Source organism: Bos indicus x Bos taurus, chromosome 25 (assembly GCF_003369695.1).
Source record: "Bos indicus x Bos taurus breed Angus x Brahman F1 hybrid chromosome 25, Bos_hybrid_MaternalHap_v2.0, whole genome shotgun sequence".
NCBI lineage: Eukaryota > Metazoa > Chordata > Mammalia > Artiodactyla > Bovidae > Bos > Bos indicus x Bos taurus.
This window is the reverse complement of record NC_040100.1, coordinates 32,244,119-32,270,472: the sequence shown is the minus strand read 5'-3', so window position 1 is coordinate 32,270,472 and position 26,354 is coordinate 32,244,119. Positions and strand designations below refer to the sequence as shown.

General features: G+C 47.9%; 1 protein-coding gene across 2 annotated transcripts in view; it reads right to left on the bottom strand.

Moving 5' to 3' along the window:
- The window catches only part of LITAF (lipopolysaccharide induced TNF factor), a 37,524-nt gene extending 23,800 nt beyond the window's left edge, over positions 1 to 13,724 (bottom strand). Inside the window, exon 1 of one of the 2 annotated variants that reach the window (XM_027526760.1) lies at positions 13,618 to 13,724. The gene's annotated coding sequence lies outside the window, so the exon portion shown is untranslated. Of the gene's footprint in view, positions 1 to 13,608 lie in introns of both variants that reach the window. The other variant, XM_027526761.1, reaches the window with a different exon arrangement.
- Positions 13,725 to 26,354: the final 12,630 nt, after the last annotated feature.

The following is a 26,354-nucleotide window of genomic DNA, read 5'->3' as shown; positions in this document are numbered from 1 at the left end:
CAATTGCAGAAGACACGCGGGCTTGATCGCCGACTCCAATCAGGACCTGACCTGGTGGAGAAGCGTTGCCACTGAGCTCAGAGACGTTAGAGGTGGGATGTGTGTGCCTGGTACCTGATACCGCCGTGTGTGGGGTTTTCAGAAACACCTGTGAGGGTCCTGTTATTTACAAGCGTGGCTGGGTACCACCCATCTCTAAGAGGTCAGAGGGACTGACGTGGACCACAGCCTGCATACCCAACAATGATCTGGGGAAAAGAGAAGACATGGAAGAATGTGAGCAGGTGCGGGCACACAGAGGGGAACAGAAAGGGCCCAAAGAAAGTTAAGACCATAGAATTTTTTTTTTTTTGATGATAGGATTTTTAAGACAAGTCAAATATTTAAGAGCAAAAACCTGGAGGGCTTCTCTGGTGGCTCGGTGGTAAAGAATTCACCTACCAAATGCAGGAGACATGGGTTCGATCCCTGGTCCCGGAAGATCCCTCGAGTGGAACAACTAAACCCATGTGCTGCAACTTCTTAGCCTGTGTCTACAGCCCGGGAGCCACAACTACTGAGCCCATGCCCCTAGAGTAGCCCCTGCTCCCCACAACTAGAGAAAAGCCCGAGTAGCAAACAAAGACCCAGCACAGCCAGAAAGAAAGAAAGAAAGAAGCATACAACCTCAGTTCAAAATGCAGCTCTTGTCACTTCTAGGCAGTCTGAATGTGTTTCATTTCTCCATGCCTCGGTCTCTTCATCAGGAAAATGGAATTATAATCGGACCCCCACCTTCACAGGGTTGCATGTGCTCAGAACACTGGGCACTTGCGTCATTACAAGAGCATTAGATTTAACTACTTACAGGGAGGCGGAATCAAGTCCAAGGACGGGGAGGTCGCTTGCTCGCAGCGACACAGACCGGCAGAAGGCAGAACGCAGATCCCTTGACACCACACTCGCCCCTTCTCAGGCCACTACCTTCACGCCTTTACTTGTTTGTCCAAACCGCCTCGAGTTGGCTCCTCCCACCCTCACCCGCACTGGGGAGACAGAGTAACGCCCTCTAAAGTTGTCCACATCCTCATCACAGAAGGCTCATTCCTGGCAGCTCAGATGACAAAGAATCCACCTGCAATGCAGGAGACCTGAGTTCAGTCCCTGGGTCGGGAAGATCTCCTGGAGAAGGGAATGGCAACCCACTCCAGTATTTTTGCCTGGAAAATTCCATGGACAGAGGAGCCTGGTGGGCTACAGTCCATGGGGTCCCAGAGTTGGACATGACTGAGCAACTCACACTTTCACTTTCAATTCCCAGAATATGTGGTTCTTTTTTTTGTTAATACTAATTTTTATCTTTTAAAGATTTTTTTTTTAAATGTGGACTTTTTTTTAAGTTTTTATTTACTTTGATACAATATGTTGTTCAGTCACTTAAGACATGTCCCACTCTTTGCAACCCCATGGACTGCAGCATGCCAGGCTTCCCTGACCTTCACCATCTCCCAGAGCTTGCTCAAACTCACGTCCATTGAGTCGGGGATGCCATCCAATATAGTTTCTTTCTTTTTTTTTTTTTTTACAGTTTCTGTTTTATGTTTTGGGTTTTGGCCTGGAGACATGTGGGATCTTAGCTCCCCATCCAGGGATCAAACCTGCACCTCCTGAATTGAAAGATGAAGTCTTAACCACAGGACGGTCAGGGAAGTTCCAGAACACGTTGCCTTAAATGGCAAAAGGGATTTTGCAGCTGTCATGAGGTTAAGGCCCTTGAGAGGAAGAGATGATTCAAGTGGCCCCAAGACAACTACAATGGTCCTTAGAAGATGGAGGCAGGAGGGCCTCAAAGATAGAAAAGGCCCTATTGGCTTTGAAATAGGCTCAGGGAGCCATGGACCAAGATTCATAGGTGTTTGTTAGTTGGTTTTTCCAGTAGTCATGTGCGGATGTGAGAGGTGGACCATAAAGAAGAAGGCTGAGAACAGAAGAATTGATGCTTTTGAACACCAGTGCTGGAGGAGACTCTTGAGAGTCCCCTGGACAGAAGATCAAACCAGTCCATCCTAAAGGAAATCAGTCCTGAATATTCATTGGAAGGACTGATGCTGAAGCTGAAGCTCCAATACTCTGGCCACCTAATGTGAAGAGCTGACTCATTGGAAAAGACCCTGATGCTGGGAAAGATTGAGGGCAGGAGGAGAAGGGGACGAAAGAGGATGAGATGGTTGGATGGCATCACCAACTCAATGGACATACATTTGAGAAAATTCCGGGTAATAATGAAGGACAAGTGAGCCTGGTGTGCTGTAGTCCATGGGGTACCAAAGAGTCAGACACGACTGAGCGACCGAACAACAAAATAAAGAAGCTAGAAAGGGCCAGGAGATAGATTCTCTTTTGCCGAGAGCCTCCAGGAGAACAGCGCCTGGAGTCTCACCCAGTGACACCCATTGCGGACTCCTGACCTCCAGACTGTATGATAAGAAACATGTTATTTCAGCTACTAGGCTTGTAATCTCTTACAGTAGGCAGAGCAAACAAACCTGTCCACTCCTAGCTGGGTTGCCCAATTCCCACCAGCCCTGCGGACTCCCAAGGGGTCTCTCCCACTCCCACAGCAGTGCCCCCCAGCAGGGACCTGAGCCCCTCAACCTCCCACCCTAGCTCCCAGGCATCTGTCCGCCCACCCTCAGCTCAGCAGGAACTCTTCTCTGGGCTCAACCTCTACTTAAAGCCCACGAGAATGGCCACCCCACCACGCCCTGCCACATCCCAGGGACGCTGCTCCAGCAATGACCCCTTCTGCCAGCCCTGCCCTCTCAGCTGGCTCCTCTCCTGATCTCAGGCTTGCTTGTGCTTAGTCAGTCATGTCTGATTTTTTTGCGACCCCATGGACTGCAATCCACCAGGCTCCTCTGTCCACGGGGTTCTCCAGGCAAGAATATTGGAGTGGGTTGCCATGCCCTCCTCCAGGGGATTTTCCTGACCCAGGGATCGAATCCGTGTCTCCGGTGTCTCCTGCATTGGCAGGCAGGTTCTTTAACACAAGTACCACCTGGGAAGCCCCTCCTAATCTCTAAGCTTGTTCAAATTGTTCCTCATTAAAAGGTAAAAACAGGGCTTCCCTGGTGGCTCGGTGGTAAAGAATCCACCTGCCAATGCATGAGACACAGGTTCGATCCCTAAACCAGGGAGATCCCACATGCCATGGAGCAAATAAGTCCATGCGCCGCAACTACTGATCCTGTGCTCTAGAGCCCGGGAGCCACAACTGCTGAAGCCCGTGCACGCTGGATAAGAGCCTGGGCTCCTCAACAAGAGAAGCTACTGCAATGAGAAGCCCGCACACCACAGCTAGAGAGTAGCCCCCGCTCTCCCAAACTAGACAAAGCCCAAGCAGCAACAAAGACCCGGCAGGGCCATAAATAAATAAATGTTTTAAATAAGAAAGGTAAAAATAAAAGCCCCCGCTACCCCAGCCTGCATCCTCAGCCCCTCTGCCTGAGAGCTTCTCTTCCACGTCCTCGGATTCACCCGGGACCACCAATCTCCTTCCACCCTCGGCCATGACCCCTCCAAGCCCACTTCCCATTTCCTGTCCTCGTCTCCCAAGGCTGCTGGCACCTTCTCTGGAAGGACTTCCTCACTAGCTTGGCCTTGCACCTCCATCTTCTTCCGGGTCAGCCCTTCCATGGAAGGACCCCAGGGACTTGGGGGTCTGCACACAACCCCGAGAGCCCCCTCAACTCCTCAACCCCACATCTGCCATCTTCACCTTTAGCAAAGGGCAAACTGTTTGAACACAGAGCTGGCCTCTCCCCCAGGCCTGATAGGGAGGTAAACTGAGTCTCACACCGTGGAAGCACCTACCAAAATGCAACACGCAGGAGTCCTTTAACCCAGAGATTCCTCCTCTAGGTATGTGCATCGGAGCTGACGCCATGCGTTGAGGCAGTGACAAATGCTGAGCACACAGAGGTAACCCACTGCCTTGTTGCTAGAAACCACCTAATTGTCCACCAGCAGAGAACTGGGTAGACCAGTTACGCTCCACCCACAGAGGGGAATGGCATGCGACCATCAAGACTGAACGAGGAACTTCATGTGTGGAAACACAGATATCCCTGCAATATTAACAGATCACTGCGTGAAAAAAAGCCCAAATGGTGTCTATCGTCTCAGGCCATCATTGGTGTACAAGGAAGAAGGATACACATTTCCTTATAAAACAGGCATGAAATGTCTCCAAATGGATACACAAGGAAGTAATACAGTAACCGGAAATTCTCGGGCAGTGCAGAGGTTAGGACTCAGCGCTTTCACCGAACCACCCAACCTAAAGGGGGGGTGGGGGGAGAAACAGATAACAGTGGCTGCCTGTAAAAGGAGGAGGGAGGTACACTGGGGAATGTGGCTGGATGAATGCTTTTCACTCTTAGACTCGGTCTTTTGTATACTGAGCCACAGCAATACTACACAGTCAAAAAATTAAGAAATTATTTAAGTTAAATATAATTATAACATAATAAATGTGTATTTCTATGATCTATTCTTTATAATTTGTATTAATTATAACATACTTATAATTAAACGCTTTAAAATTAAATTAAATTTAAAATATAATAAACTTTTTTTTTTAATAGGGACAAAGAGCCTCTTCTGCAAACCCCGTATCTGCCCTTCCCACGTTGGTCTCTCACATCCTCCCACTTCTGGGTGACATGACATCATCAGTCCTTGGTCCCATGACTGGTGTTTCATGCCCATCAGCTGGCCTTCGGCCCCTCCCTAAGGGTTCGCAGACAGATTTTCAAGTTACTGATTACTTCTCTTTGGTGAGAAGACATGCACACCACCGCTTCCTCTATCTCAGTCCCAAATCTGTACCAACGTCCTATCGGCCACAGCAAAACTCTTCTCTTTGCGTTTTGCACTGTGGTCTATTTTTCATGCGGGAAGTTCTAAAAGCTGAGGACGGATGTGGGACTGTGGGCAGGGTTGCATGGGCCCTCCCTCACTGGCCTGAAGGAACCCATTTGAGGAGGAAAAGTGAATCAGTCTGGGAAGACATGGGAGCAGACACAAAGGGGAAACTGAGCCCAGATTCTAAGGCAAGCGGAAGGTCTGAGACAAGAGAAGGATGCGGGCAAGGGAAATAGGAGGTAGATGCAGAGGCAGGCACACCCGTGTTCCCTGGGGAAGTGACAGAGGTTGGCCAGGAGGGTGGGGCCAGGTTATGGGAGCCTTTGCACCGTCAAGAGTCTGGCCCTGGGACTTCCTGGCAGTCCCATGGTTAAGACTCCACGATTACACTGCAGGGGGTGCGGGTCAGGGAACTAAGATCCCCGCACGTTGCACAACCAAAATAAAACAAACAAAAAATAAGCCTGGTCCGGGCGAGGTGGGGACGGGGCCGAATCTTTCAGGGAGGGACCCCCACCTCCCAAGCAGGTTCTGTTTCATTAATCAGCAGCCCAAAAGCGACTTGAAAAACCCCCTCCAAGTTTGCAACTCCTGCCAAGGATAATTCAGATTCTAAAAATAAGCCTCAAAACCTAGAATACCAGGAGAAAGCAGCCACAGCAAAAGCCACCCAACAAGTCCCCGTCAGTATAAACACACATCAAAGGCCCAAAGGCCCATCGCCAAGGGCTTCTCTCCCCAGATCACAGAATCAACACGACAAAAACTCTAGGCTCGTAACTCCTGGTGTTGCTATCATCTGACCATCTGACTGAGGCCCTTTTTCACTATCCCTTCCCTGAAAGTCTCTTAATCATTTTCTAAAATGATCCCCTATTTCTCTCTGCCTCCTTAAGAGTCTGCAAAAAAAAAAAAAAAGATAAGAAAACGCTCACCTGGGAGTCTTGTGGTTCTGTGACACCCCAGGCTGCACACAGCCCCCATCCCATCCCCCCATTGCTGTTTCAAGGCTTCTGAAGGCTTCCCGTGGGTAAGAACTTGATGTAAAGTAAGAGCTACTAGCTTCCCTGGGAGCCTCCCATAAGGAAAGTCAACAAGCTGGGCATTTGTCTTGATGATAACTATCTGCGTTACTTGGGAGGCTCCTATTTGCTTATTTCCTCAATTTTGGCCATATTCCAGATGACTGTGGGTTTTATAACTGTCATGTCTTTGAGAATTATAAAACAGTGTTTCCTTCAGCGAGACTTCAGGTGAAGACAGGGAAGTAAGCATTAACCTCCTGCAGTCTTTTCAGCCATCCCCTGGCCTATCTGTAACAATCCCAGCCCTGGATGATGTTCACCTCCCTCATCCGCCCTAATTGCTTCCTGTCTGCAAATTAGATTCTGTTTCCCTAACTGGCCCGCATCACACCCCTCTGGGGAAGGGCTGGGATCCTTGTTTCTCTGGATTCTCCCTCCACAGAGCTTTGGGGAAAGCGACGCACAGACCACCTCCTAGCCAGAGATTTCATGCGCATAGATGGCATATATAGCCCATATATGATGGGGCAATCTATGGCGTAAGCTCAAAGAGTGTACTGGCAGGGCGTAGTTTTTCCAGTTTGACATACAGCACTGTATAAGTTTGGGGGGCTTCCCAGGTGACTAAAGTGGTAAAGAATCCACCTGCCAACACAGGAGACGTGGGTTCAATCCCAGAGTTGGGAAGATCTCTGGAGAAGGAAATGGCCACCCACCCTAGTACTCTTGCCTGGGAAATCCCAAAGACAGAGGAGCCTAGCGGGCTACAGTCCCTGGGGTCACAAAGAGTCGGACACCGACTTAGCAACTGAACAGCAACAACTGTGTAAGTTTTAGGTGTACAACATAATGATTTCCCTTACACATCATGAAATGATTACAAGTAGTTTACTGAACCGCCACCCTCTCGTAGTCTCAACACCAAAGAAAGAGAAAAAAATTCTTTGCATGAGAACTCTGATTTACTCTCTTATTAAGTTTCATGAATAATGTATAGTATGTTCATTATCTTTATTATGAATTTACATTCTGATTACTTAGAAGTAGAAAACTAGAGAAGTATGTATTTTTTATGTTTTTTTTACTTTTTTAAACTTATTATTTTATACTGGAGTATAGCTGAGTAACAATATTGTGATAGTTTCAGGTGGACAGCAAAGGAATTCAGCCACCCAGATGCAGGTATCCATTCCTCCCCAAACTCCTCTGCCATCCAGGCTGCCACATAACATTGAGCAGAGGAGTATGTATTTTTTAAATACAGAAAAGACAAATTTCCTTCAAGAATTCCAAATGTGTAGAAGCACCCTCCCTCTAAGTGAAAGTGAAAGTGAAGTCTCTTCTGTCATGTCCAACTCTTTGTGACCCCTTGGGCTGTACCCTACCAGGCTCCTCTGTCCATGGGATTTTCCAGGCAAGAGTACTGGAGTGGGTTGCCATTTCCTTCTCCAGGGAATCTTCCTGTCTCAGGGATCAAACCCAGGTCTCCCGAACTGTAGACAGATGCCTTACCACCTGAGCCACCAGGGAAACCCAAGACCATAGGTTTGACTAGATGGACATTCGTCCATCTACTTTGTCAGCAAAGTAATGTCTCTTGCTTTTTAATATGCTCCGCAAGGCATGTTGGATCTTAGCCCCCTGTGTGTTAGTTGTTCAGTCGTGTCCGACTTTTTGCAACCCCACGGACTGCAGCCCACCAGGCTCCTCTATCTATGGAATTTTCCAGGCAAGAATACTAGAGTGGATTGCCATTCCCTTCTCCAGAGGATCTTCCCGACCCAGGGATCGAATCCTGGTCTCCTGCATTGCAGGCAGATTCTTTACCGTTTGAGCTACAGGGAAGTCTCTTCTCCCTCTAAGAAGTAGAGCTTAATCTTGACCCTTCCTCTCCTGAGTGAGGCCTTCTCTGATAGCTCAGTTGGTAAAGAATCTGCCTGCAATGCAGGAGACCTCGGTTCGATTCCTGGGTCTGGAAGATCCGCTGGAGAAGGGATAATCTACCCACTCCAGTATTCTTGGGCTTCCCTGGTGGCTCAGCTGGTAAGGAATCTGCCTGCAATGCAAGAGGCCTGGTTTCGATCCCTGCGGTGGGAAGATCCCCTGGAGGAAGGAAAGGCTAATGGTCTATCAAAAGAGGAAAAAGAGGAACTCTGCTACAGGGAAACCTGGCAGCAGCGATGTTGGGTATCATGTTGTACCCCCTTGTGAAGTGAAGAGCCCTTCATCTCTGTGGCCTTCTCCCCCAAAATCGGTAACCCCAGTAGAATCACGAGACAAACATCAGACCAACCCAATGTGAGGGAAATTCTACAAAATCTTTGCCCATTACTGCTTAGAAACAGCCATGAAAAACAAGGAAAGATTGAGGAGACAGGAGGAGACTTGGTGATGGTGTGATTAAATGCAGCGTGGTACCCTGGATGGGGTCTGGGAACAGAAAAAGGGACATTAGCAGAAACGTCAAACAGTGTCTGGAGGGTGGGCGACAGTGAGGTGCCAGCGCTCGTTTCCTAGTTTCACACAAGTCCTGCGGGGATGATGTAAGATGTTCACAGATGAGGGAAGACGTTCACAGCGGGGAAACTAGGGGAGGGGCGGATGGAAAACTCCTTGCAGTAACTGCTACTTTCTGGCAAATCTAAAATTAAACTATCAGATGGAAGTTTCCCTGGGGGTTCACTGGCTAAGACTCCTGAAGCAGAGGGCCCCAGGTCAGGGAACTATGACTCCCGAAGCAGAGGGCCCCAGGTCAGGGAACTAGTTCCCGCACGCAATAACTAAGATCCCACACAGTCAAATAAATAAATATTAAAAAAAAAAAAAAAACAACCAAAAGCATACAAGTTCAGTTTTTAAAGACAAAACAGGGCTTCCGTGGTAATCCAGTGGTTAAGAATCTGAATGCCAATGCAAGGGACACAGGTTCAATACCTGGTCCGGGTAGATCCCACGTTCCTCAGGACAACTAAGTTCTTGCGCCACAACGGCAGAAACCTGCACGCCTGCCTGGAGCCCATGCTCCACAGCAAGAGCAGCTACCGCCATGAGAAGCCCACGTACGCAACTGAAGAGTAGCTCCCGCTCGCTGCAACTAGAGAAAAGTCTGCCCAGCAACGAAGACCCAGCGCAGCCAAAAACAAATAAATGAGTCTTTTTTTAATTTAAAAAAAAAAAAATCAAGCTGCCATTAAAAAGAAGTTTAAGGTTTAATTTACTTTTTTTTTTTTTTAAAGAAAGTTTTATTTCCCCTCAGGTATTTCGTTCCCCTCAGGTATTTCAGTTAAATGGGAAGGATTAAGTGGAGGCTGGGGTGATGATCAGGGTTTCTAGTATTTCTCTCTGACCGATTACTAGATAGGTACACAGGTAGATAGATAGATGATTACCAATTACCGGATAGATACACAGGTAGATAGGCAGACAGACAGACACACAGATACCCCCATTTTAAGTGAATAAGCCTTAAAGTTTAATGAATCTCCTCCCAGCATTTGCACACTGATGCCTGGCCACAAATAGGTGGCCACAGGTAGGTGATAAACTTCTAAAAATACATCCTCCTGATGTGTATAGAACAGTTTTCTGGATTTAGGTATTAGATCAACACACAAAAGGACAAGGCCTTCAGAGAGAAGATAAGGCAGCTTTTTCACCACCAACTTAATCCTCAATTCTTTCAGGAAGAGAAAGGGGAAGATTATTCCATTCCATTCCCTGCCCCCACAGTCCAGGCCCCAGAAAAGAATACAGGCATTAGAGAATTGACCCCAGGGAAAAAGACATTCCTGTGCAAAAAAGAACGACACACACGCATGCAAATTGTCGGGCCTCCTAAGAAAATAGCCCAGTTTGTACACAAGGTGGAGAACCAGCGGAGGAGGTCAAAGAGAGCTGGTCTTTCACGGTCTCTGTAGAAAACTATTCTTTACAATCTATTAGGAGGAAGAATTTAGACAAAAAGGGAAACTGGGATCTCCAACTCTCTTCAGGAGAGGAAGTGAGAAATTACACTAAGGTTCTTAGGCCAACGAACCCAAATAAATTCAGTCTACCTCTGTTAAAAATACAGAAGCTCACAGGGAAAGATTTCAGAGACGTGTTTTCACATTCCATCTTCCGAATTCAGTTTCTTTCGCCAGGCAAAGATAAAGTGACCACAATCTGAGAGTCAGGTTCAAATATGGCTTAAGTACAAATTACAGTGATTTGTGGAATGGAAAATGCTTCCACTGGGGAGCTGAGCTGCGCCCCCAGAATCAAAGGGAAACAATTCCCCCCCTGGATTCCTGGTGAAACCACATCCCCAGTTTCCACATGAATGACGGTTTTTGATGCAACAGCACAATGAGAACATTAATAGGACTGCATCAGGAGACAAAATTATACGTACCCTGATCACAACTTCATAAAAAAACAGGCACCATGACAGGAAGCCGCCAAATCAGGAAAACTGATGCTAGCTGTTTCATTCACAGGCTGAGATTATACCAGATACTCTTCGTTATCTTTCATGCTTTCTGTAATATTGTTATTTTTTACATAACTTTAAAAAATACCAATGCAGCCTTTATGAATAATCTCCCTGGACTCAAGGATAGGGTGAGTCAATGCTAAGCTCTTACATTTACCCCAGGAACACTGTCAATTCTAAAACTCCACGAGAGGAAATTCCCTGGCAGTCCAGTGGTCAGGATTTCCTCCTTGCTTTCACTGCAGGGGGCATGGGTTAGATCTCCCAAAATAAATAAATTTTTTTTAAAAAGAAAAGAAAAAACTCCCATGAGCTAAATAGCTTAAATTCTTCACCATTATTTTCCCTGACGTTAACACCCACGAAGAAGAAATTCGGATCTTGGTGAATTAACTTCCTACCTACTAGGTAAACAGGGAATTGCCAATGAGACACCCGTGATATTTACTTTCTTCTGTCCAGGCCCTAAGTCTTATAAAAGTACACAGAGTTCTTCTACAGAAATAATCTGCAGTCAAAAGACAACTTCACTGGCTACAAAAGTGTTATCCCAACTGCCCTGAGCTCCAGTACAGGTGCAAACAGTAAGACGAAATTGTGAGGACCCAGGAAAGTACCACTTAGAGCTCAAATAACCCCGATAAGTAAACACCAGTTGGCCATGGTTGGGAGGCAAGGGGAACAGGCACCAAAGACAGGGACGTAGGTACTGAAGTACAGCAGAGTTAAGGAAGGCTATTTGCTTGGTGAGACGGACCACCTTGCCCAGGGAGCTATTTTCATTGCAGTAAAAGCACAAACACAGAAGACAAGTCACAGTGTCAAGACTCTAGGACTCCGAGTCATGGAACTCATTTTTCCCCACCATCACTGTAGCTGGGGTTGATTCCTTTTCAGTGGGAGAATTTTAAGTCCTTGATGGGCATGCTCCCGTTCTCAGAGTGGCACCATAGCACTGCCAGTCGTGTGTAAAAGCAAGGAAGCATGCCCTATCTCCTTGAAAATGAACTTGGGCTGGAAATGCCTTCCAGTTCCTTTGCTCTCAGTGGCTTCCCTTTTACTGTCCTCAACTATGGGCTGGCCTGCACTTCCTCCAAAGCTTTGCTGAGCCTCTTCTGCTCATTTGGAATACATGTACCTTCTGTGATGTGTATTCTCAGGTCTCTGCTTTCCTATGAAATTTTCCTTCATAGCTCACTCCTTTCCATTTCTTTCAATCCTTCCTGAGTCAAGGGGATTGCTGAGCACTGACTATCCACCTGTGTTTTTTTCCACTTTCCACCTGCAGCATAAACCCCTCAGAACCTAGAGCCATTTCTTCTGTGTCCTTTACAAGGCTAGAATAGCATTTTATTTCCCCACAACCATCCAGTAAAAGCGACTAAAGGAACAAAGGAAAGTTTACTCACTAGAGACAGTGAAATGACTTCAATCTAGTATTTAGAGACTTAAGAAACTGATCCTCCATCTCAGATCAATCAATGAGTCACTTAATCCACAAAAACACTATAATGAGGATACTTTCACAAATGTGAATAAAAGCATCTATTATTCATGCCTTCAAGAAACAGGAAAGGGGGAAGATGGGCCCCTCCCATCGTAGATCTACAATAGATGTTTCCTAGAGAGTCTGGGGCACCTTTAAACCCCAGTGCAAGGACTGGTTGAGAGGTAAGCCAGGAGCAGCATGGGTATTATTCTACGCCAGGTAGAGCAAGTCACCTGCTTGCAGGCCTACGAATCCAACTTCGATAAAACCAAACACACTGGTAGAGTCCCAGATACCAGCTCATGCTGGACACGGTATCCAGGTGAGTCTCATTGTAAGAGTCAATCAGAGATGACTCCGGGGTGGGTGGGTAAGAAGATAAGGGAGGCAGTCAAGCACACACTAATGCAAACTACAACGTTCCTTAAAAGAGCCCCAGGGGAACTGCAGGGCCAACCAGCGTTCCAGACAGTCCTTGAACCAGCACCAGCTCACCCAGCCAAGGGTTTACTCCCCTTGGGAAGACGGGTGGGCGAGTCTTATCCTGATGCACTAAGATGGGAAGGCCCTGTGCCTTCCAGAAACTGGATTTCCCAGCCACCAAAGCTCAGTCCGACATGCAATGACATCAGCCCCACTTATCGGAAGCACAAAAGCCAGAAAACTAATCAAAGACCAGCTGGCCTGATCCCTGGAATGCACAGCCGGTCCAGAATACCCCATTTCCCCATCACCTCCTGTCCTGACCTTGATGGAAGGGTTTCTGGCACAACAATGACCCCACTGCCCAGATCACAGTGACCTGGAAACCAAAGAGAAAGAGGCCACCTACCTAGCTGGGCGTGGAGGGCCAATGTCCACCTCGCCATCCTGTGCCACTGGCATGTATCTGGCAGCGGCAGTGGACGGGGTCCCGGCCCATCCCTGCGCTCACAGAGTGCCTACCTTACCCGCACCCCACACACACCCCCTCCCCGCGAGGGCTCTAGCCAGGGCCCTGGCTGACTTTGCTCTGTGTCCCGAATTTTCATCTCTCGTGGGCTCCCTAGACCCGCCGGTGTCCGCTGAGAGCGGTCCTGAATACTATGAGGAACCCCCTGGAGCCGGGGATGGAGGGGAAAAGCAGATATCGTGGACCCCAGAAGTCGAATTTCTGGGACCGGCGTCGGAAATCTGTTGGGCTTTTTTTGTTTGGTTGGTTTTGTTTCTAAATCGCCGGGCGATAAAGAGTATGGAAACTTCAACTTTGAGAGAGCAGCCACCAAGCGAGACAAGACTTCTTTGAAAAGCCTCGGGGTGTGCTCTCCCGGGGTGGAGGCCCCCGTGACCAACACGGGGCGCTCTTTCAGGTGGGGGCGGGATGACCCCACCGCGCGCGATCCGCGGGCGATCGGCTCACTTCGGGGAGCAGGAACTGGACCAGCCTGGACTGCGGCGGGAACAAGCGCCAAGTGACTGGAAGCCCGGCCTCGCCGGCCCCGCGCGGAAGATCGCGGCGGGACTCCGACGCCCTCCAACCACCTCGAACCCCGGGGACCCGCCAGGATTCCGGGACACGGCCACCACTCCCGCGGAGTCCCGAGCGGGTGCTCGCGCCGCACCGACCCCGCTCTCCACCCACCACCAGCTCGAAGTTCCGCGGATCAGCACCCCGGTCGCTGCCTCCTCCCCGTCGGCGACCCCAGCCCGCGCCCCCGCCGCCAGCCAACGCGCACCTCACTCACCGCCGCGCGCGCCGCCAGTCGAGCCCGGAGGTCTGAGCAGACGGAGCTGGCGGGCGGACTGGCTGGAAGGCGGCCGGGAGGAGAGCCCGAAGGCGGGGGGCGGGGGCTGGACCGGCCGGGGCGGGGCGCTCCGGCTCCCGCTTCCGGCTAGTCCCCGCCTCTACGAGCCGCCTGGACCCGATCCTCCCCACTCGCCGGGGGCCGCCTCCCGCAAGCTAGAAACCCCACCAGGGACCTGCGACCCTCTGGCTTCTGCCCTTCCCCTCCACCGCTCCGATCTCCCGCTACCCTCGGAACACCCCCTTGACACTCCCAGACCCCGCTCACTCCCTGGAACCCCCCAGTTTCAGCCCAGACCCCACTCTCCCCATCCTGGTGGGGAGAATGTCTCCCCTTTCTGGTTCTGCTCCTGCTCGTGGATCCCCGCCACGTGCCCGCACAACCTTGAACTGCCCTCCTGATTTTCATTCCCTTTCTGCTCTCCCCTGCGCCCCTGGGTCCCCATCTTCAGCATTTGTTCTCCTTCCCGGTTCTCAGACAATACTGATCACCTCCAGATCCCTTGCCAAGGCATCCAGCGCTCCCTGCCCTCCGGAAGTCGGCCCTTTTCTCCCCATACCTCAATTCTGTGCATTTAGATGTACCCAGGCAACCCAAGAAAACTCATGTGCCTTTGGGTATGTGCCCACTTTCTCTGGCCTCAGTCTCCTGTCTATAATATGGGCACAACAGTACCTGTCTCATAAGATCTACAGAGATTTAGCTGAACAAGGCAAACAAAGCGTTTACCACAGATTGTGCTAAATTAAACCTATCCTAGCTGCTAACTCGGAGAAGGCAATGGCACCCCACTCCAGTACTCTTGCCTGGAAAATCCCATGGATGGAGGAGCCTGGTAGGCTGCAGTCCATGGGGTCGCTAAGAGTCGGACACGACTGAGCGACTTCACTTTCATTTTTCACTTTCATGCATAGGAGAAGGAAATGGCAACCCTCTCCAGTGTTCTTGCCTGGAGAATCCCAGGGACTGCAGAGCCTGATGGGCTGCCGTCTCTGGGGTCGCACAGAGTCGGACACGACTGAAGCAACTTAGCAGCATCAGCAGCTACTGCTAACTATTGGACTGGTCAAAAGGTTCATTCAGGTTTTTCCTAAGATGAAACAGAAAAACCCAAATGAATTTTTTGGCCAAACCAATACTTTGCATGCCCCCAGGGTGTCCCGTGGCCCCTAGGTACTTTCTCACTCAATCACTGAAAGCTCTGGAAATGAGTAACTACTATTTCAGTTCAGTTCAGTCGCTCAGTCGTGTCCGACTCTTTGCGACCCCATGAATCGCAGTACGCCAGGCCTCCCTGTCCATCACCAACTCCCGGAGTTCACTCAAACTCCCGTCCATCGAGTCGGTGATGCCATCTAGCCATCTCATCCTCTGTCATCCCCTTCTCCTGCCCCCACTATTTCAACATCCATCAACTCACTTCCCCTCAACAGATGCTGCATCTCTGATAAGAGCCTCTATTATCCTGCTATAGTAATAACACCAGCCCTGATCCTGCTAGCAAGGCCCCCTGGAAAGTCATTACAGGGCATTGATGATGGCGTGGCTTTGAGGTGAGAATCCTCTATCCATGGGATTCTCTAAGCAAGAATACTGGAGTGGGTTGCCATTCCTTTCTCCAGGGGATCTTCCTGACCCAGGGATTGAACCCAGGTCTCCCATGTTGCAGGCAGATTCTTTACCATTTGAGCCACCAGGGAAGCCCCAAATACAGAGTCCTGGAGAATGGGTGGAACCCTATTGTGGCTACCTAGAGAAATGCTACTGGGGCAGAGAGCCTAAGAGCCCCCTGTGGATTCATAGACTTGGATTCCAGAACTCTTCTGGAGGTGGAACCTCTCCCCATCCTCCAACTTCACACTGAGACCCAGGCAGAGAGTGACTTGTCCAAGGTCTTACAGCAAACTGTCCCCCTTCTTCCCTACCCAAAGGTCTCACCACCTTTCACCAAGTGGACCCAAATACTAGCAGCCATGGACATATTACTCAGTTAAAGGAGGGTAATTCAAATTCCTTCCCAGCATGAGAAATTGCCAGGTATATATTATTAGTGATGCCAATCTTTTCTTGTTTTAAAACTCTAGAGGAAAAAAATATATACATATAACATAAAATAATAATAATAAAAACTATAGAGGGACTTCCCTGGCAGTCCAATGGTGGTTGGGACTCTGCACTTACAATGCCGGGGGCGCAGGTTCGATCCCTGGTCAGGGAACTAGGATCCCACACGCTATGCAACAAAAACAAAACCAAAAATACACAAACAGATATAAACCCACACATATGTGGGCAATGGGTTTTTGAGAAAGATCTTGAGACCATTTCATGGTAAGAGAGTCTTTAGAGCAAGCGGTGCTGGGGCAACTGAATATTCACACGCAAGAGAGTAAAGCTGAATCCCTACCTCACACCATATCAAAAAATGAATTCAAGATGGAAAAACTGTAAAACTCTTAGAAGGAAACAAAAGTGTGAATTCTGTGATCTTGGATTAGGCAATGGTTTCTTAAATGTGACATCAAAAGCTTAAGCAACAAAAAGAAAAAATAGATAAATTTAACTTCATCAAAATTGAAGTTTTTGTGCATGAAAGGACACTACTGGTATACTTTGGGTTTATTAAGGGTTCAGCTTCAGGTCACCACAAGAAAGTGAAAATTGCAATAAAGTGACACACAAATTTTTTAGCTTCTCAGTGAATATTAAATATATATTAACACTGTACTATAGTCTATTGTGTGCAACAGCATTATGTCTTTTAAAAAGTACATATCTTAATTTTTAAAATACTTTATTGCTAAAAATTTCTAACCATCATCTGAGTTTTCAGAGAGTCTTAGTAGTAATATCAAAGATCACAGATCACCATAACAAATATAATAGTAATGAAAACGTTTGAAAGATTTAAGGAATTACCAAGATGTGACAGAGAGATAGACACAAAGTAAGCAAATGCTGTTGAGAAAATGACTTCAATAGACTTGCTTAGCAAAGTTGCCACAAACCTTCAAGGTCTAAAAAAAAACTTGCTATATCTACAAAGTGCAATTTGCAGTTTATTTATAAAGCAAAACAGCATAAAACAAGGTATGCCTATATCAAGAGAGTGAAAAGACAATCCACAGAATGGGAGAAAATATTTCCAAATCATTTAATCAGGATCTAGTATCCAGATTTTGTAAAGCACCCTTACAAATCAACAACAAAAAGACATCAACTCAGTTTTTTAATTAGGCATTGGATGGTGGAAAAGTCCCAGAGAAACGCAAAACTATGAATACGCAGAGCACAGAGAAATTTTAGGGCAGTGAAAATACTCTGTATGATATTATGATGGATGCATGCATGTGTGCTCAGTCGCTCAGTTGTGTCTGACTTTCTGTGGATATATGTCATTATATTTGAGGATATCTTTGGATACATGTTCTTATATTTGTGGATATTTGTGGATGTATGTCATTATATTTGTGGCTATATGTCATTGTATTTGTCCAAAGCCTTAGAATGTACCCCCTGGAGGAGGAAAGTGCAACCCACTCCAGTATCCTTGCCTGGAAAATTCCATGGACGGAGGAGCCTGGCAGGAGTCAAGGGGTCGAAAAGTCGGACATGACTGAGTGACTTCACTTAGGATGTACAACAGCAAGAGGGGACACTGGGGGTCCCCGGTGACTCAGTGGTTAGGAATCCACCTGCCAGTGCAGGAATCGCAGGTTCGATCCCTGATCTGGGAAGATCCCACGTGCCGCAGAGCTACCAAGTCTGTGCACCACAACTACTGAGCCTCTGCTCTGGAGCCCAGGAACCACGCCGCAACTACTGAAATCCACGTGCCCCAGAGCCTGTGCTCTGCAACAAGAGAAACCACCCCGATGAGAAGCCCTGCACACTGCAAGAAAGGGTAGCTGCGACACGTCATGATTAGAGAAAAGCCTGAGCAGCAGTGAAGTCCCAGCATGGCCAAAAATGAATAAGATAAAATTATATATACATGGGCTTTCCTGGTGGCTCAGATGGTAAAGAATCCACCTGCAATGTGGGAGACCTGGGTTAGATTCCCTGGTTGGAACGATCCCCTGGAGGAGGGCATGGCAACCCACTCCAGCATTCTGGCCTAAAGAATCCCCATGGTCAGAGGAGCCTGGCGGGCAACAGGGGTTGCCAATCCAGTGGTTGCAGAGTCTGACACGACTGAGCGACTGAGTGCACACGCACACACATATATTTATGTGTATATAAGCTATGTTGTGCTTAGTCATGTCTGACTCTGTGCAACCCCGTGGACTGTAGCCGGTCAGGCTCCTCTGTCCGTGAGGATTCTCCAGGCCAGAATACTGGAGTGGGTCCCCAGGCCCTCCTCTAGGATGTGTGTGTGTGTGTGTATTCCCACATGCCTCAGAGCAACGAAGCTTGTGCGCCACAGCTACTGAGCCCTCGAGCCACAACAAAAGATCCCTGTGTACCTCGACTAAGACCTGACACAGTCAAATACATAAATAAATAAAGATATTAAGGACTTCCCTGGTGGTCCAGTGGTTGAGAATCTGCCTGCCAATGCAGGGGACCCAGGTTCCATCTCTGGTCCTGGAAGATACCACATGCCACGGGGCAACTAAGCCCATGCAGCACAACTACATACATACCCGTGCTCTAGAGCCCACAAGCTATAACTACTGAGCCTGTGCGCCACAGCTGCTGGAGCCCATACCCTGCGGAGCTGGGGCTCTGCAACAAGAGACGCCACCACAGTGAGAACCTGTGCACCACGACTAGAGAGTAAGCCTGGCGTGCCGCAACTAGAGAAAGCCCATGCTCAGCAACAAAGACCTCACGGCCCACAATAAAACAGATAAATAAAATGTTAAAAAATAATATATATATATATATATATATAAATGTGAACCCTAATATAAACTATGGATTTGGGTGATGATGAGATGTCAGTGTAAGTTCATCAATTGTAACAAATGCACTGTTATCAACCAGGGTCGTTGGACTTCCCTAGTCAATAGAAATTGATTAAGAGGCCAGATGAGAACTTCAGGCAAGGCTTTATCTGGGCTTCTGCTGCAGCAGGAGGGATGGAAAACAAGTAACAGGTTCCCTTGCTCCTCCCCAAGGGGAGCTGGTTCCTGAAATGGAGGGAGGGTAGGGGTGGGTCCAGAGGTTGCGCTGGAGGGTGGTTTAGGTGGTTTGTGCACCCTTAGGTGGTGGTGTGCACCCGGCGTATGCACAATACCCTGTTTTTAATCCCCTCTTCAGAACCCTGGTGGCTCAGATCGTAAAGAATCTGCCTGCAATGTGGGAGACCTGGGTTCGATCCCTGGGTTGGGAAGATCCCCTGGAGAAGGAAATGGCAACCCACTCCAATATCCTGGCCTGGAGAATTCCACGGACAGAGGCGCCTGGCAGGCTACAGTCCATGGGGTTGCAAACAGTTGGATGCAACTGAGCGACTTTCACTTTCAGAAGTGGTAGTTGGGTGTTTTTGATCTTTCAGTTGTGGCTTCTGGGCTATAGAGCCCAGGTTCAATAGTTGTGGTGCACAGGCTTAGTTGCTCCACAGTATGTGGGATCTTCCCAGATCAGGGATCAAACTTGTGTCTCCTGCGTTGGCAGGCAGATTCCTTACCACTGAGCCACCAGGGAAGCTCCTAAAACTGCTTTTTAAAAATAGCCTTTTTTTTTTTTGGAGATGGAGAGTGATGATATTGTGAACATACTTAATGCCACTGAACTGTACACTTGAAAATGGTTGAAATGATAAATTTTACATTATGTATATTTTACCGCACACAAATTTAAGTTAAACAAAACACTGGCAAAAGATTTGAATAGCCATTTCTACAAAGAAGATATACAAACGCCAACAAGCACATGAAAAGATGCTCAACATCATTAGCCATTGTGGAAATGCAAATCAAAACCACAGCGAGAAACCACTTCATACCCACTATGGTGGTCATAAAAAAAAATTTTTTTTAATGGAAAATAAACAAGTGTTGGGGAGCATGTGAAGAAATGGAAACTTTCACACATTGCTGGTAGGACTATAAAATGGTGCAACCACTGTTCTCCCTCTAGGTGTATACACAAAAGGATTGAAAACAGGTTTCCAAACAAAAATTTGTGCAGGAATATTCATAGCATTATTCCAAATAATCAAAAGATGGAAATAACCTAAATGTCCATTAACTGATGCACAGAAAAACCAAATGTGGTATATCCTTATGATGGAATATTATTTGATCATAAGAAGGAGGGAAATGCTAACATTTGCTATAGTTTGGACAGACCCTGAAAACCTGCTAAGTGAAAGAAGCCAGACACGAAAGGTCACATGGTATATGATTCCACATATCAAATTTCAAGAACAGGAAGACTCTGTAGATACAGAAAACTGATTAGTGGTTGCCAGGGGCAGGAAGGAGCAGGGAGATAGGTATGCGATTTCTTTTGGGAGGGGCTAAAAATGTTCTGGAAGCTAATCATGGTGATGGTTGCACAACATGCTGAATTGTGAAGTTTACTGAATTGTAGAGTTTGTGAAAGTGTTAGTCACTCAGTCGTGTCCGACTCTTGGTGACCCCAGGACTATAGCCTGCCAGGCTCCTCTGTCTGTGGAATTCTCCGGGCAAGAATACTGAAGTGAGTAGCCATTCCCTTCTCCAATGGGATCTTCTGAATTGTAGAGTTTAACATGGTGAAAATGTTAAATCTTATGTGAATTTATGGCAATTTTTAAAAAGTAAACCAGGCATCTCATGTATGCTCTGTTCACGTTTATACTCATTTCTGTGACTGTTTCTCTTCCCAATGAAGACTTTGCAGTTGGTGCTCTGACCCGAAAGGGGCCAGAGAAAGATCTGGGAAGTAGACACACAGAAGCCAACACCCCTGGCATCACATGAACCGGACAGAGATGCGGAGACTTCCTGTGGGTGTTTTCTGAAATTTCAACAGCCAGGGGAGAAAAACGGGTTGCCTAAAAGAATGTAGGATATAATCCTATATTGTGTTTAAAAGGAAAAAAAACTACACACACATACACCTGGGAAAAAACTCTTCACACTTTTTCAAGGATAAAAAAATGCTGTGACATGGCAGGAATGGCATGTAACTCACATGAATGTATCGGAAATCTAAAGTTAAAAATGCCAGAGATTATAGAGCAAGATGTCCTTTGTTTATGGTTTTTGGTGATTGATTTAATTTTGTCTTTTGTTTTCTTATCCAAATGCCTGCCCATACAAGAATGAGATTATCTGGATGGGAGATGGGATAAACCTAGATCCTATGATTAAATTGTCTGGGATTTTAACCAAATAACCATACATCCCTGTATGATAAATAATTCTGATTAATTTTATTACTAACTAATAAAAGCACACACACACAAAACGTTGTGCTAAGGACTTCCCTGGCAGTCCAGTGGTTAAGACTCTGCACTTCCAGTGCAGGGGGCACGGTTCAATCCCTGGTCAGGGAACTAAGATCCTGCCACAGAGCGAAGTTAAAAAAAAAAAAGAAGAAGAACAAGATAAACAGTTGTCTCTAAGTGAGGAGAATAATTAGGGATTTTTCTTCTGCTTTTGCTACTTTCCACTTCTAACATTTTTAAGAACAAACAGCAATTGCTGGTTTCGAAAAACGAATTTTCAAAAAAAGAACCCAGCTGCCAGAAGCCGCCTCCACTGGCTGACCTGTGTTATTCATAACAATGAGTTCTGGTAACTAATGTTTCTACAACACCTTTTTCACTTTCAAAACATGTTTCCCACATACACACACATCACACGATTCATCCTTGCAAAAGGCCCGAGCAGCCAAGATTTTTCCTGCTGAGTTACAAAGACGGGGAAACTGAGGCTGGGGACATGAGAAGCCTTCCTTGTGCCCAGAGCCTGGCTCTCTGCCCTTGGCTGGGTTCTGGCCCTGGATATGCCCTTTGCTTCTGCTGCTGCCAAGATGGAGCTGAAATGGGGTGAATTCAGGGGCAGAGAGAGGCCTTAGTGGAGTTGCCAGCTGTAGCAAATAAAAACACAAGACGCCCAGTTAAATTTGAATTTCAGATAAACAGCAAGTAATATCCCGAATGTTGCAGACTTGTGATATATTATCAGCCTTGCCCAAGACATTCTTGAGCTAAAAAAAAAAAAAAAAAAATTACTCATTGTTTGTCTGAAATTCACATTTAACCGGGCGTTCTCTATTCTGTCTGCCTGGTCGGTAGGCCTTTGGCCAAAGCAATGTTACCTACAGACAGTGGCCAACGTGGAGGCTGGGCTGAGTTAACCCAACCCCATAATTATGTGGGCCAGCCTTTGCCCTCAAGGTGTGGGAACGAGCCCCGAACTAGCCAGGCCTCTGTCTCCACCAGGCCCCAGAGAAGCCGCAGGTGGGGCCTTTCCTGGTCTGTCCAGAGGCAGACCTTGGAGACCTCCTTGGTGGAGGTTGGGGGCGCCCATTAACTGCAGGGGAAAGAGTGTCCTCAGGAGGAGAGGCCTGATCCCCCCAATAACATCACCTGAATGACACGCTGTATGCCTGAGGTTCTATTTAACAAGACACCCCCTCACTGCACGGGCTTCCCAGGTGGCTCAGTGCTAAAGAGTCTGCCTGCAAATGCAAGAGACAGGGGTTCGATCCCTGGGTGGGAAAGATCCCCTGGAGGAGGAAATGGCAACCCACTCCAGTATTCTTGCCCGGAGAATTCCATGGACAGAGGAACTTGGCGGGCTACAGTCCATGGTGTTGCAAACAGCCAGACACGACTTAGCAACTAAACACCACCTGGACCACAGCAATGGCTCAAGCATGTGGAATGAACCCCCAGTGCCTAAGGAGGAGGAGGATAGACACTAACGCTACCCCCACGGGGTCCTGGACACTGGACCCTTTTATATCCATTATCTCCTTTTCTCTCTCTTTTTTAAAAAAAATATTCATTTTTGACTGCACCGGGTCTTGGTTGCTGCACGTGGGCTTTTTCTCTAGTTGCAGCGAGTAGGGGGCTACTCTGTAGTTGCGGTGCTCAGGCTTCTCACTGCGATGGCTCTCCCGCTGCAGACCATGGGCTCCAGGGCACACTTAGGGCTTCAGTAGTTGTGGCGCAGGGGCCCAGTCAGGTGGGATCCTCCCGGACCAGGGATCGAATCCGAGTGCCCCGCCTTGGCAGGTGGATTCTCAGCTACTGGACCACCAGGGAAGTCCCTATCTCCTTTTCTCTTCACAAAAACCCTCCTGTGTTACAGATGAGGCATTGGAGGCCCAGAGAGATTAAATAACAAGCCCCGAGTCACACAGCAAGAAGGTGCCTGGAGATGGGATTTGAACCAAGTCCAGCAGACTCCAGAGGCTGTCACACAGCCTTCTCACTCCCTCAGCTGCTGTGATCTGGGTGCCAGGACTGTCGCAGGGGCCTTGAGCTGGGATCACAAAGCTGAAGGCAAGGTCCCAACTCCCCTGGAGTTCTGGCTGGGAGCAGGAGATAGATAATAAATCAATAATGAGTACCCTGTGACTCTGCAGTCATCCCTGGCGCTTTCTAATTGTTGCAGCTTCCAGGAAACAAATGTCTTCATGGCACAGAAGAGCTTCGTTCTCTGGGATCCGTTCCAACAGCCCTGCAGGGGGAGAAGGGCGGTGCGGGTGGAGCACGAATCCCTGAATCATCTTTATTTAAAGATAGTATGCCCAACAGCCCTGTGAGGGCAGTCTTATCATGTAAGGACAAGGGTGATCATCACTTTACAGATGAGGCCCAGAGACTTTAAGCGAGTCGCCAAAAGTCACACAGCAATGGTAGCAGCGGCAAGTTGAACCCAGTCTCCATGTCCCTGTTTAGTCACCTCGCCACAGAGAGCTTCTTGGAGCTTACAGCCTTCTAGATCACCCAGACCTGTATCTTTTAGGCTGTTGAACCTCAGAGACTTTCCCTCCACTGTAGCCTCCCATAGAGATGCAACCCACAAAAGAGAAATTAGCAGTTCTGTGTGGGTTGAAGCAAAACCCGGCCGTCCCCTGTCAGAAAGGGAACAGTTAATTTCCCCTGCTCCCCGCACAACCCCCAGCCAAGGTCCCCATGAAAGTTCCTCTGCTCCCTTGGAGCCTTCTGCCACTTTCCCTTCATTTTCCTGAATGGAGATGTAATTGACAAATAACATTATATTAGTTTCAGGTGTACAACATAACGATTCCATAGTTGTACATATTGCAAAGTGATCGCCACAATAAGTCTAGTTAACATCTGTCACCATGTATAATTACGTAGCTCTTCTTCTCTGGGATGAGAACTTTTAAGATCTACTGTCCTGGCAATTTTCAAATATCCGATACTGTATTATTACTAACTATAGTCACCATGCTATACATGACTTCCCCAGGACCTATTAATTCTATAACTGGAAATTTGTACCTTTTGAGCACCTTCGAATGACCATCATCTCATTTCACACACACCCCAGCCCCACCTTCTGGCACCCATCCATCTCTTCCCTTTTTCTCTGAGTTTGGTGATTTTTTTTCCCTCAAGTTTGACTTGTGCGTGAGATCTCCGATTCTTGTCTTTCTCGGTCTGATTTATTTCACCGAGGCCCCGCCTTCCCAGGTGCCCCAACACCATGCCACATTCCCACTCAGCTTGCAGAAACTCACTCACTTGGGGTTGAGTGAGCTTCTGGCACACCACAGCTTGGACTGATCCTGCATTTTCTGGAATTTGAACCTGAACGCGAGTGTTTGTCCATCGGTTCAAGGCTGGTTCCTCTTTTGGCTGGAAGGAGAAGCGCAGGTTGGGGGCTGTGACCGTAAGTCCAGGAAACTTGGAATTGCCCAACTGCCAGAGGGTCAGACCAGGGCTTGCGGGTGGGAGGTGGGCAGTCGGGCCCCCTCTGTTTGAGGAAATGGATGGCGCCTTGAAGTCATCCAGATGTAAAGCCCGAGGCCTGGGCTCCAGTCCCCTTCTTGGCTCCCTCTGAGTGGCAGGACCTCAGTCAACCCCTCCCCCTTCCAGACTCTCTGTTTTCTCCACTGTCCCAACATCGCCCAGTGAGGCCACAGCAGAGATGAACTCATGAAAAGAAACAGCGTGGCTGGCACCACGCCTGGCACACAGGAAGGCTCCAGACGTTCATAGCTGCTATTATCCCTGAGTTACTGCTGTTGTTGTTTTTAATTGAAGTCTAGTCGATTTACAATGTTGTGTTAATTTTCGCTGTATAGCAAAGTGATTCAGTGACACGCATATATTCATTCTTTTTCATATTCGTCTCCGTTATGGTTTATCACAGGATGTTGAATATAGTTCCCTGTATATACAGAAGGACCTTGTTTATCTCTTCCATACATAATAGTTTGCATCTGCTAATCTTAAACTTGTCACTGTTGTTTTTAGGCTCCCCTTCCACAAAAACAAAGTACCCACAAAGCCTATGAGCCCTTTGTTTCTGGACTTACACTTTTGATCCCCTAGAAAAAAGTGAAAAGAAAGTAATGTCTCCATCTCCATGAAAAGAAAGTAATGTCACCCAAGCAATATACTCACGACCCATCTTGAGTTCCTGACTCAGTTTCCCCACAGTCCAGAGAGGTGTCCAGCCCTCCCTAAGGCCTCCAGAGCCCCATATGATCTAACCCTCCCTTCTTCTCTGCCCTCATCTCCAAACACTCTCAATCTCACTCACTCCACTTTAGTCACACACCTGCTGTTCCAGCATCATTCTGCCTCAGGGCCTTTGCACTGGATGTTTCTCTCTGCCGGGACCACTGGCACCCAGGTATCAACATGACTTGCTCTCTCCTTCAGGTGTTTGCCTAAGTGTTACCTTCTCAACCAGGCAACTCTGGCCGCCCTCTCTGAAATTACAGCCCCTCCTTCACCCTCTTAACCCCACCCGAACTGTTCTGTAACACTTGTGTTAGTCACTCAGGCGTGTTCGACTCTTTGTGACCCGACGGATTGTAGCCCGCCAGGCTTCTCTGTCCATGGGATTCTCCAGGCAAGACTACTGGAGTGGATTGCCATTCCCTTCTCCATCCATAACACTTACTAGCTTCTAATTAATGACATCGTTTTATTATTCTGGGGCTTCCTTGATGACTCAGAGGTAAAGAATCCACCCACCAATGCAGGAGACACAGGTTTGATTCCAGGATCCGGACGATCCCCTGGAGGAGGAAAATGGCAACCCACTCCAGTGTTCTTGCCTGGGAAATCCCATGGACAGAGGAGTCTGGCGGGCTACAATCCACGGGGTCACAAAGAGTCGGACATGACTCAGCAACTAAACAACAACAACATTTATTATTCCACATCTGATTGTGTGCAGTTCATGGATGTCTCTCACATGCCTAGCGCAAGCCTCACACTGGAATAAAGAGAAGGCAATCTGGAGGGGAAGTAGGGAGCACCTTGACATCCCTGACACCCCCAACTTCCCCTTTCTGTACCCCGGGCCCCAAGCACACGCAACCCTGAAGCCCTAACCTGCGAATATCATCAGGAGCATTTCCAGAAAAAAGACGAATCACACTACTTCCCCTTCTACCTACCCACCCTTAGAGATCGAGGTTGTCTCCCCCACCACCACTAACCCCACACTTCCCAGGCCACCATCCCCTCCTCCACCTTCTTGAGCCACTGAAAGGGGGAGGGAGGAGGGAGGAGGGTTCAG